The sequence below is a fragment of the Equus caballus genome, chromosome 22 (assembly GCF_041296265.1).
Source record: "Equus caballus isolate H_3958 breed thoroughbred chromosome 22, TB-T2T, whole genome shotgun sequence".
NCBI lineage: Eukaryota > Metazoa > Chordata > Mammalia > Perissodactyla > Equidae > Equus > Equus caballus.
In genome coordinates this window covers 38,250,319-38,262,530 of record NC_091705.1, presented here as the reverse complement: position 1 = coordinate 38,262,530, position 12,212 = coordinate 38,250,319, and the positions used below count along the sequence as shown (strand labels likewise).

The 12,212-nt window shown below is 50.1% G+C and overlaps 1 long non-coding RNA gene across 1 annotated transcript; it reads right to left on the bottom strand.

Moving 5' to 3' along the window:
* Positions 1–712: 712 nt before the first annotated feature.
* LOC102147811 (uncharacterized) lies at positions 713–7,150 on the bottom strand. The gene is made up of 4 exons (XR_002802744.2): positions 6,952–7,150; positions 6,738–6,831; positions 3,835–3,890; positions 713–3,386 (listed from the first exon to the last, which is right to left on the bottom strand). It is a non-coding gene; the product is annotated as an uncharacterized lncRNA (long non-coding RNA).
* Positions 7,151–12,212: the final 5,062 nt, after the last annotated feature.

Here is a 12,212-nt window from a genome sequence, read left to right as displayed (position 1 = left end):
GTCTGTGCGTTCCTGATCTACAGTGATCGTGTGTCATTGCTTTTGCAATTGGAAGAAAAAATTATAAAAAAATGTATAAACTCTTATTCATAATTGCCAAAACTTGGAAGCAACCAAGACGTCCTTCAGGAGCTGAATGGATGAACAAATTGGTCCATCCAGACAACGGAATATTATTCAGCACTAAAAAGAAATGAGCTGTTAATCCACGAAAAGACGTGGAGGAACCAGAAGTGCACGTCACTGAGCGAAACAAGCCGATCGGAAAAGGCGACATACTGTGCGATTCCAACCAGATGACATTCTGGGACAGCTATATGATTATGGTGATGGTGAAAAGATCGGTGGCTGCCAGGGGTTTGGGGGGAGGGAGGGACGCATAGGCAGGGCACAGAGCATTTTGGGGCAGTGAGTACCAGTGGATGGTACTGCAATGGCAAATACGTGTCGTTATGCATTTGTCCAAACCCACAGGATAGACGGCGCAGAGTGAACCCTAACGTAAACGATGGGTTTAGTTGATGATGACGTATCAACATTGGCTCATCCCTTGTAATAAAGGTGCCACACCAACGCCAGATGCCAATAACAGGGGGAACTTGGGGGGGGTGAGAGGGTACAGGGGAACTCTCTGTACTTTCCCCTCAAGTTTTTCTGTAAACGTAAAACTGCTTTAAAATGTCTACTAAGTTAAAAAAAATTTTAGGCTCAGTTTTAGAAGTTTGATTAATTAGCGTTTTTTGGGCGGTTTTATAACTCTACTTGAGAGTCAGCAGTTTGTTCTCATCCACGTTGACGGCACACTTTTGGAGGTGGTGACGGGACACAGGTGGCCAGTGTAGAGAGCTTGCATGGTGAGTTCTCCTCATGTTTCTCCAACAGCCGCACACGGATCCGATGGGGGACATTGCTTGTCCCTGCAGCCTGATCACATCTGGAGTTGCCGTCTCCTTCATGGCACGTTTCTGGATCTCTTTGTGTGTCCCAGCAGCATGCTTTTGAGGCCCACGCCGTGGCAGTGCTCGTGAACGCTGACGGTGGATCCTGTGGTGCCTCCTTGTTGATGGCTCAGCGGCCCTTCTGTGCGGGAGCCGTTCGGCCAGGCCCAGGTTTAGAAGGAAGAATGCAAAGGATTGTCGACTAACTGGCTTTTAAAACGCACACATGCATGCGTGCGCACACATGTACACACACGCCCTACACTCACAATCGTAGTTTCCAATTCACTCTTTTCATTATGCTTTGATTTTCAGGAAATGTGTTCAAGGAATAATAAAACGTTCAGACCGTGATGATGACCTTGGTCAACTTGGAGATTTCACTGATGAGAAAACTGAGGCCTGGAGAGAAGAAGTGACTTGTCCAAGGTCACATCACAAGAGGCGAAAGAGCTGAAGTCTGCCCCAGGCCTCCTCACGGCCCCCACGGGGGTTCTGCCTCAGTGGCATCTTCTGTAAAATGGGGTTATAATAGCGCCTACCTCTTCTGATTGCTGTGGGGTACAAAGGAAACGATATGCAAAGCACTTAGAAGAAAGCCTGGCACACAGTCATTGCTCAATTAAAGTCAGCCATTGTTAGTACTCCAATACGGTGAGGAAGAAGACGAGGGTGACGGTGTCAGCTCTGTTTCTCTTGTTTGAATCAAAAGACCTTAATGAGTATTTTTGGCTCTTATTTTTTTGCTTTCTATAGGCTTTGAGATGGACAGTGGAAGGGACGTTGCTGTCTGAAAGCCCCTCAAGTGAAGTGTGTGGGGGCTTCTTCCCTCCCTGCTGGGAATCTCAGGACAGGGAAGTGTGACGTCCAATCGTGAGATGGCAGTGGGGGGTGTGAGACCCTGCTGTGGTGTCCCCCTAGTTAGGGAACTGGTCTGCAGAATGCTGACGTTAGGACGAGAAAGGAGAGGTCCCAGAGACAATGCGTCCCATGGTCAGAAACCCCAGAGCTGTGTTTTCGAAGAAATTTTCACTCGGAAAGCCTAACGAAGCCATCACTGAAGTCAGAGGCTCCTTGGTGTCCTCTTGTCCAGGCTTTGCAAACTCAAGCACCTCCGGGGCCCTGGCAGGGAGGGTCAGGCCCATGGGGGGCACTGCCTGAACTGGGCAGCACTGGCTCCATCCAGGGGGGCCACCTTCAACGGTGGTGACCACGGAGGAACAGAGCCCTGGGTGGCTGACCGTCCCAATTTTAAATCTTATTACAGACAGACAAGACACTTCTGGGAGCCAGACAGGATTCCTGGGCAACTTCTGAAGTCCAACCCCCTCACTTGGTAAGATGAGGAAACTGAGGCCCAAGGAGATACAGTGAATTGTCCAAGGTCACCCAAAGACAATATGAGAACTCCAACTCTATTTCTCTCAACGTCCTTTCATTGAGATGCTGTTCTGGGGCCAAAGGGCAACACTAAAGTCTCAGATGGCTTCTCTTAGGGTCACAGAGGCCTGCCTCAGACTGTTAATGTCCAGAGGGAATTGGACGGGGCCCCAGGACTGCTGGGGGTCCTTCCTGTCATTAAATGAGACCTCCTTTCTGGGCCCCAGAGAAGAGGCAGGGGCATCTTTTCCTTTTTTTGTTTTCAATTTTTAATCGTGGCAAAATACACCTAATATCTTAACCATTGTTAAGTGCACAGTTCGGTGCTATTAAATACATTCATTTTGCTGTGCAACCATCCCCACCATCCGTCTCCAGAACTCTTTTCAGCTGGCAAAACTGGAACTCCGTGCCCATGAAATAATAACTCCCACTCCCCTCTCTCCCCAGCCGCTGGCAGCCACCCTTCAACTTTCTGTCTCTGTGCATTTGGCTGCTCGAGGGGCCTCACATAAGTGGAATCATACAGTATTGATCCTTTTGAGACTGGCTTGTTTCACTCAGCATAATGTCCTCAAGGTTCATTCACATTGTAGCTTGTGTCAGAATTTCCTTCCTTTTTAAGGCTGAATGATATTCTGTCGTATGCTTATACCACGTTGTATTTATCCACTCATCAGTCGATGGGCACCTGGGTTGCTTCTACCTTTTGGCCGTTGTGAACAGCGCTGCTGTGAACAAAGGTGTATAAATAACTGGCTGAGCCCCTGCTTTCACTTCTTTGGGGTGTATACCCACAGCGGAATTGCTGGATTATACGGTAATTCCATTTTTAATTTTTAGGGGAAATGTCATACTGTTTTCCAGTGGCTGCACCATTACATTCCCAGCAACAGAGCACAGAGGTCCCAGTTTCTCCACATCCTCCCCAATACTTGTTATTTTCTGGTTTTCTGACAGCAGCCATCCTAACGGGGGTGAAGCGGGCATCTTGGTTTCTGTCTGGAAGGTCCTCCTGAAGGGTGGCTCCGGAACAGGCCTGCGGGAGGGCCTTCCAGGGGGTGTCTCCTGGGGAGGGGGGAGGGGTGTTAGGTGACCAGCTTTGTAGTTGTTTTGATCCAGCTGGCCCCCTGAAATCCGTGATAATCACCAAGCTTTCCGAGAATCTCTTTCTTCCTGTCTGACATAGGTGCTTTTGTGAGTGAGACTGTAAAGTACTCAGTACCATACACAGCATACAGTGTGCGCTCAATAAATCTGAACTATTGTTATTAATATTAAGAAGACTTGAGGTTGCCAGAGTCGGGGGTGGGAAATGGGTGAAGGAGGTCAAAAGGTACAAACTTCCAGATATAAAATAATTAAGTCCTGGGGGTGTAATAGATGGCGTGGTGACTGTAGTTAATAATGCTATATCGTGTATTGGAAAGATGCTAAGAGAGGAGATGCTAAAAGTTCTGATCACAAGAAAAAAAATTTGTAACTATGCATGGTGACGGAAGCTAACTAGACTTACCGTGGCGATCGTTTCTCAAGATTTACAAATATCGAATCGTTGTGTTGTACCTGAAACTAATGAAATATGTCAATTACATCTCAATTAAAAAGAACGACTACAGCTGCGTACGTCAACGAACGATGACACCAAGGAAGGGTTCTGGAGGTCTGATGGCCCCTTCCCGTCCAGGGTCTCCTAGAGGCTGTCCCTGCTACTTGGCTATTTTTGGCCTGCCTCATTCTGGGATCCTGTCTGCCACCTCCTAACACCAGGAGTGAGGCCAGAGGAGACAGCTCTGGTCCCTGGGAGCCTGTCCCCCTCACCAGGTCCGGCCTGTGTTCCCTCTGCCTTTCCACCTAGCTTGCAGGCAGTTCACTCCTGAAGCTCTTCTCTGCTCTCTCTCTTCTTCCCTACCCCCATTCCAACTCCTGCTGCTCCAGGGGAGGAGGGAGACGCAAATTCCTCCACTGGTGTGAGGCTCCCAGAGTGTGAACTTGAGAAACCAGAGGTGAACGTCTGCCTGTGTGTGAGAGAAAGGCGGCTGATGCTGCGTGAGCTCGTGGGAATCAGGGCCGAGCGGGCAAGATGGTACCAGAGGTCCATGCAGAGAGGACACCAGGAACTTCCTGGGTCGGCTGAGGAAGCCCAGGGTGTGCAGAGGGCCAGAGGGACTCGTGAAAGAGCGAGCCTCGGTTCCGAAGAAGGAGATCTGGGTTTTAAGGCCCCGCTCCAGCAAGGCCCTGCCCCACCTCTCTGGTCTTATCTCCCCTTCTCTCCCTGTGGCCTTTCCTTCCTGTTCCTGCAACACCACGCTTGTCCCCTGGCCTGGAGCCCTCTTCTGCCTAGCTCTGGACGTGGCTGGTTACTTCTCAAGCTATGGGCTCCACGCACATGTCACCTCCCCTGGGCCCTTCTCTGACCACAGTGAATTGGTCCTACCAGTCCCTCTGTGGATTCCACCCGGAGCTCTTGGAATTCTCTGAAATGACCTTGTTCATTACGTTATTTTCTGGGTGGCCTGCTCCCTGCCATTTTCCCAGTCCATTGTCATGGCTATCTGTTGACCGAAAAAATAACTCTGCTGTACGGCCTCACGTGAGCTATTTCCCTACTCTGGGCCTCAGTTTCCTCATCTTTGGAAAGGGGACAAAGAGCCCAGAATCTTCTCTGACTCTCGCTCAGCACGGACTACAAGGATCTAAGAAAATTAGGGGGATGTTTTGAAAAGCACAAATGAGAAGTCACTTGCTGAGAGCAAAGAGACCAGCCTGTGGGAGAAACTGCTCATTTAACACATCTTGTTTGCTTTGCAAAGTGTGACTTCCCCCAGCCAACTCCTCAGCAAATAGTCTCACCTCCTTCTCTGAGGAAGCAACGACTTCTTAAGGCGATAAGAATATTGATTTTGTTTACTCTCATCTTTGCCTGAGAGGGAGATGGTTCAATATTAGTTACTCTTGAGCCGAATCCTGCAATTTGGGGCTCTGGCAGGAACTTGCTATGTGACCTTGGGCAGGTCTCCTTCCCTCTCTGGGCCCTACTTTTTCCATCCCTCAAATGAGAGAGTGGAAATATTTGAACTTGGACTCTCCTGGTGCTGGTATTTAGGATAACACAGCCTTGCCAGGAGGGAGGAGAAACCACGTTGTCCCAAAGTGCCCCTGGCATGGGCCTTGTCCAGCGTGTCCATTAATAACACTTAATCGGTCCCTGCTCTCCCTCTCAAAGCACTTTCCCCTCCATTATCTCCTAGCAGGCTCCGGGATGGAGGTGGGGCAGCAAGCTGCTGTCTTCATCCCAGTTTGGCAGAGAAGAACGGAGGAGAGAAGCAAGACTTACCTGCCTGCCTGAACAATTTCCTACCATTCTCTCCCTCATTCTGCCTCAGGGCCTTTGTACATGCCACTCACTCCCTCACCCTGAAATATTCTTTCCCCCGGCTACCCTCACTTCATTAGCTCTCCACTCAAATGTTTCCAAGAAGCTTTCTCTGATCACCTTGTTCAAAATAACAGCCCCCTACTCCCATCTCTCTCCATGCCCTTACTCTGTTTTATTTTTCTTCATGGCGTTTCTTGACATTTGGCATGAGATGATCTCTTCACTTGTTCATTGTCTGTTTCCTCCTCTAGAATGTCAGCTCCATGAGATGGGGATTTTTGTCTGTCTTGTTCAGTGCCATCTTCCCAGTCCCCAGCAGGGGCCTCGAATAGCGTAAATGCTTACTAAATAACTGTTGAATTGAATTAACCTTCCAGGGACGCAGAAATGGAAGTGACCTGGAAAGACAAATTTCATCTGTGCCTCTGCCACCAGGCTGGAGGTAGGGCCCCGTGTGGGTTTCTCTTTTGTGAGACTCTCTCAGCAGAAATCAAGATTCTTGGTGTCTTTAAAAGAAAGAGTGGTTTTAATCGTGAGCAAGATCTGCACGTTTTCTATACCAGCCCTGTCTGACTTCTAACAGGGGTTGACGGAAACAGGAAAAGGGCAAGATATTTAGGTTACATGTTGCAGATGAGCGATATGCGCAAACTGCTAAAAAGAGAGATTTGACTCCTTCTTGCTCAGGACTGGGGTTTTCTGAACCTTGTTCAATAGTCCTGGGTGATGACGGGCGTGATAATCAGATTAACAGTGATGGTCTTCACGGGAGTCAACAGGGCTTTCAACGCCTCATTAGTGAGCCTCAAAACAGCCCTGAAAGGAGGGTACTGCTAGGATGATCCTCGCTTTACAGGTGGGGAAACTGAGGCTCTGTAACTCGAAGCATGGGGTCAATATGCCCACGGTCAGACCGCCAGATGCCAACGTAAGTGACCTCCGGAAAACTCCTTCACGGAAGGAAAGGTTCAGGGTTGGGGCGCTGGGTCAGACTGCCTGTCTCTGAATCCAGGCTCTGTGACCTTGGGTAAATTAATTACCTGCGCTGTGCCTCAGTCTTCTCATCTGGAAGATGGGGATGAGGATGATGATGCTCGTGTCAATGAAGATTCACTGAGTTTCATCTGCGAGATGCTTAGGACAGAGAGTGGCACATGGTAAGCGCTCAGTATTTGTTATTTTTATTATCATCCCCTTGTACACTTTTTTTCTCTTTCCGTCTCATATACATGGCACACACACATGCACACATACCCGGTGGGCTTCCTGGAGGAGAAGTTCTGCTAGAAAGCCAGGCAGCCAGCTGAGTTCCAGACTAGAGGCAGGCTTAGATCTCCTCCTCTGGCAGGACATTTTCCACTGAGGGGAGTGACAGCCTCTTACAGCCTTTCCCACCCTTCTCCAACCACCACACTCACACCAGCCCCATGCACAGGTCATGTGCCTGTCCCTCGGCCTGCGTGTGACTCAGTCTGGCAGCTGGACCAGACGGTGGGAGGAGAGTTGGAGGTTAGCACTGCCAGGGGTTGCTTGGAGCAGCTGCCTGACTGCAAAGGTCAAGGTATTGAGTTTCCACCTTGCGTGGTGCCCTGGGAGGTGTGCATGAGACCCTGTGGAGACCAGGCTGGGAGCCCCTTGCTCAGCATCGAGGTCCACGTGTACACTGGACAGTCTGTGATGCATTTCCTACCACCCAAGGTCTACAGGGCAGCCGGGGTTGTTTAGATCATCCTCATGAAATGGGGCTCATTGAGGCTGAATGTCTTGCTCTATGTTACTCATCTGGTGGAACTGGGATGCAACCGAGGTTTGCGGAGTTTAAACCCAGCACGCTTGCCAACACGCCACGCGGACCGTCCTCGAAGCTGTATGCCAATGTGTGTGTGTGTGTCTACATATGGATACGGTGTACTGAGGTAGGAGGTGACCCAGCCTGGAGCATGCAGCTCAGCTTTTCTGTCTAAATCCATGTCTGAGCATTAGAAGCATGTGGTGAGTCTTTTTATTTATGCATCATTATAATTTAAATTTTTAATTTATTTTTTGAACAGGTGTTAAAGTCACATAGTTCAAAATTCAAATGGGTATGGCAAAATGTCACCTGCCTCTCCATCCACTCACTTCCCCTCTCTAGAGGCACTCAGTTCTCAGTTTCTCCTGCCAGGCTATTCTGTGCTTCTGCAATTCAATATGAACGTAAGCATTCCCCCCAACACCCTTTATAAAAATAGTTGCCCACTCCACTCACCGTTATGCTCCTTGCTTCTTTTGTTTAATAATATGTCCTGGAGAGAATTCCATACCAGTACATAACGAGCTGCCTTGATATTTTCAAAGCTGTGTAGTGGTCTGTGGCAGACGTGCACCTATTTGACTGGTCCCCTGTTGATGAACACTTAGGTTATTTCCAATGTTGCAATGACACACTATGGTACAGTGAGTCATCCTGTATGTAATCTCTGGGCATGTTTGTGGGGAGAGGTAGAGCCTGGCTACTCAAAATGTCCCAGGACTAGCAGCTGGGCATCAAACGGGAGCTTCGTTAGAAGCACAGCATCAGAGGCCCCACCCCAGACCTCCTGGATCAGGAACTGCATTTTAAAAAGATGCCCAGGGGATTGGCATGCGCATTAAAGTTTAAGGAGCGCTGGTCTGGAAGATGGATTCCCAGAAGTGGAACTGCTGGGTCAAGAGATCGGTGCATTTATAATTTTGACAGGTACAGCCGAATTCGCGTCTGCAGAGCTTGATTCGACACACCTTCCCACCTGCAATGCATAAGCATTTGGGGAGAATCTTGGGGGAAAAAATTTACATCCGGTGCCAAAAACTACGGAGGGCGGGATTCCAGGGTCTGAGGGGTGCCTGGAGTCTGCGTCTCATACACTCCCCGGGTGATTCTGATTTCAGCCAGGTTTGGGAACAACTATCCTCAATACATCCCTAGCATTTGACTCTAGAGTCTTCTTTGGGGCTCCTGGTGGTGTGGCTGTGACGATCTTTAACTCTCCATCCAGGGACAGCTAACTCAAACGCCCACACGGGCCAGAGAGATAGTCCTTGTGACTGAAGTGGACTGCGTTACCTTTATACTGATACCAAAGTTAAAAACAAAACAAAACAAAACAGATGCAAGCCAAGTAAAACACATTTTGGCTGAAATTGGGTCCACGGTCCACGAGCGTGTGACCTTTGGTGCTCTCATGATGCCTTTTTTAAAAAAAACATCTGTTTTGGCAAATAATCTCATTCTGCCTGGTGAGGACCCAGGTGTGCTTCCTCTGCTCAGTGCTGGAGATCTTAGGGACCAAGACTCCCACTTTACAGATGAGAAAACTGAGCCTGGAGTGGAGACAGGGTGGCCCTGGGTTTCGCAGGAAAGTTTAAAATAAATCAATATTTATTGACTGTCAGGCCATGCACTCAGTGCTGGGCGATTTGAGCCTGCGCTCTGGCATCCAGGGCCTTGAGGAGGCAGGGGCAAATACACAGAAAACAAATCATGGCCAGCGGGAGTCAGCGTTCAATAATATGAGTTGGTTCCTGGTGCCGACGTGGGTCCGAGGAATGAGCGAAGTTTTCACAGAGGAGTTAAAGCCGAGAAAGACGTTGGTGGGTTTTGGTTTCTGTTCATCTCAAGACGGGATTTAGACCGAGGTTGGCAAATGTTTCCCGTAAGAGGCCAGAGATATGTGAGACCCTGCAGGCAAGGCGGTCCCTGTCGCGACTGCTCAGCTCTGCCCTTGGAGAGCTAAGGCAGCACCAGACAACAGGTAAACGACGGGTGTGGCCGTGCGCCAGTGCAACTTTATTTATGGACACTGAAATTTGAATTTCATATAATTTTCACATGTCATGAAATACGCTTCTCTTGATTTTTTCCCCCCAGCCATTTAAAAATGTGAACACCATTCTTAGCTCACAAGCTGTACAGAGACAGGCGGCGGGCCAGATCTGGCTGGCGGCCGGAGTGTGCCGACCCCTGATTTAGAAGACGAAGAGGAGTTTACCAGGCAGACGGGAGAAGGGTGTTCCAGGCGGAGGGTGGCAGGTGCAGGGACAGGGAGGTGGCGGGGAAGAAACGACAACAGAAAAGTTAGGATCAAAATGTGGGGCTCTGGGCTCCCAACACAGTGCTCGCTCACCGGCCCAGAGGACGAAGGTGCAGATGAGTGAATCGGGCTGGGTGGGGACTGTGGGAAGCAGGAGAGGGGGTGGCCCCTGGCTATCTAGCTCCTATCCAGTGCTGCAAAATTCTTCTGATTGTTCAAGAGGAACTGGAAATGTACTCGTTGTGCAAATGTTTTCTGAGTACTTACTGTGTGCAGGGTCTGTTCCAGGCACTGGAGGGTCTATGGAGGTCAAAACAGACTGAAGACACTGCTTGCAAACTAATGGGAGACAGACCTGAACAAAATAAATAGACTATGTAGCATGCTAGACGGTGACCAGTGCTGTGGAGAAACAACGCAGGGCAGGGTCGAGCGTCAGGAGCAGGGTGAACTCCTGGATGGGGCATCAGGGAAACCTCAGTGAGAAGCGGGCATCTGAGTGAGGGCTGGAAAGAGTCACAGAATGAGCTGTGCGGGACCCTTTCCCCAGGAGAACAGCAGGCCACGCAGAGGGAGAGCCGTTCAATGCAAAGGTCCCAAGGAGGGAGCCTGCTTAGGATGTTCTAGAAACAGCGAGGGGCCCGTGTAGCTGGAGCAGAGGGAGTAAGCAGAAGGCGCTGAGAGTGAAAAGGTAATGAGGGCAGACCGTGTGGGACTTTGTGGGCCACTGTGAGGACTTTGGCTTTTGCTCTGAGTAGATGGGAGCCATGGAGGGTTCTGAGCAGGGGAGGGAAGGGATCTGACTGCGGTCCTCACAGGATCCCTCTGGTTGCGTGTGGAGAATGGACGGTTGGTGGGTGAGAGAGGAGGGGGAGAACTCACCCCGCTCTGGGCATCTGCATTTTGAAGGTGGAGCCATATAATTTGCTGATGTTTAGGATGTGGGATGTGAGAAATTCAGATCTCACTGTGAAAACTTCCTGTATGGAATCGATGCCAACCAGGTCGAATTTTAAACATGTCCCTGGGAGCCGTCAAAGCTCCTGCAGGCTGTCAGTTTGCCGCCTTTCTGCTAACCAGGCCTCTCCCCCTTGGTTTAACTCTTTCATTGCCATTTTACCTTTCTCCTCTTCCTGTGTCCTTTTCCAGATAGATGGGAATCCAGCCTTGATTAAGGGTGGGGCTGTGCTCTTGATTTCTTGGTATCTCACGATGAAATGAGAGAGTGTGGGCCACCAAGGACGCTTTTCCCTCGCCCGGTTAACTGTTCAGCAGAAATTTGTGGAGCATCTAATCGCGGCACGAACTTCCAGAGAGAGCCAGGCCCTGAACGTCGCCACCCTGGCTCCGTCCCTCTCAGACCCTGCAGTCACGCCTCTAGAAGTAATTTTCCCCCAAACCTGCTCAGAGCTGCTCTCCTGAAAAAGGAAACATTTTTCTCCCCTTCCAGGGACAGCCCCGTCCGGCCAGATTTCTCAGAAGAGTATTGGGCTCCTGACCCACTCCTCGCCCGCCTGGGTGCAGGCCTGTCCGGCCCCTCTGAGGCCGGCTTCCGCCCAGCATCCCTCCCCAAGGTCACCGGTGACCCCGCTGCCGAGCCCCAGCAGTCTCTTCTGGTCTTCACCGCATCAGCTCTGGGGCTTTTGTGGAGGCTCTTGCAGCCCTTGCTTCTGGAATTTCTTGGTTCCTGTAAAGCTGCTCCTCCGTGGGTCCCCTCCCTCCCGGACCTCGGCTTCTCCTGGTCTCTCCTCCCTCCTCCGCAGTAAGTGCCCTATGTCAGTGGATGGAAAGGCAACACCAACGGGGCCAGGAAGGCAAACAAAATGATGGAAGTGGCTGACTGCGCGCTTCAGACACAAACACACGTTGGTTGTTACATAGTAACAGTAGATGACACCTGGGGACTATTTAACAAGTGCCCACGGCTGCTGTGAGCACTTTACCATGTGTTACTTCTCATAACAATGCTTTGAGGTGGCTACTATTATTACTGCCATTTTCCCGATAGGAAGCCAGGCGCAGAGAGGTTGAGTAACTTGCCTGAGGTCATACAGCTTGACGTGGCAGAGCCCCAGTTTGAACCCAGGGCCTCTGGCTCCAGAGTGTGTGAGCAGGATGCCCCTTCGCCCCAACCTAGACGCTCCCTTCTCCTCACCACGCCCATTTTGCCAAATCATAGGCATTTACCAGTAATTTTTCCCCAGTGTCTTAAGCAGACAATATGTTAATCTCCTTGCAGGATCTGGTGGTAGAAATCCTGCCCCTTTGGACGATTCGCTAAAATTTGCAGTGTATGGACCCTCTGACGCAGCCATTTCCTCCTGGGTTACTGTTGTAGAGAAACACTGTGTCCAAGGGGACAAGCAGGATGTTCGTGACAGCAGTGCTCCTAATAATGGAAAATCGGAAGCAACCTGAGGGTCCACCCACAGAGGAATGAAAAAAAAAACTTGCCTATTTCTA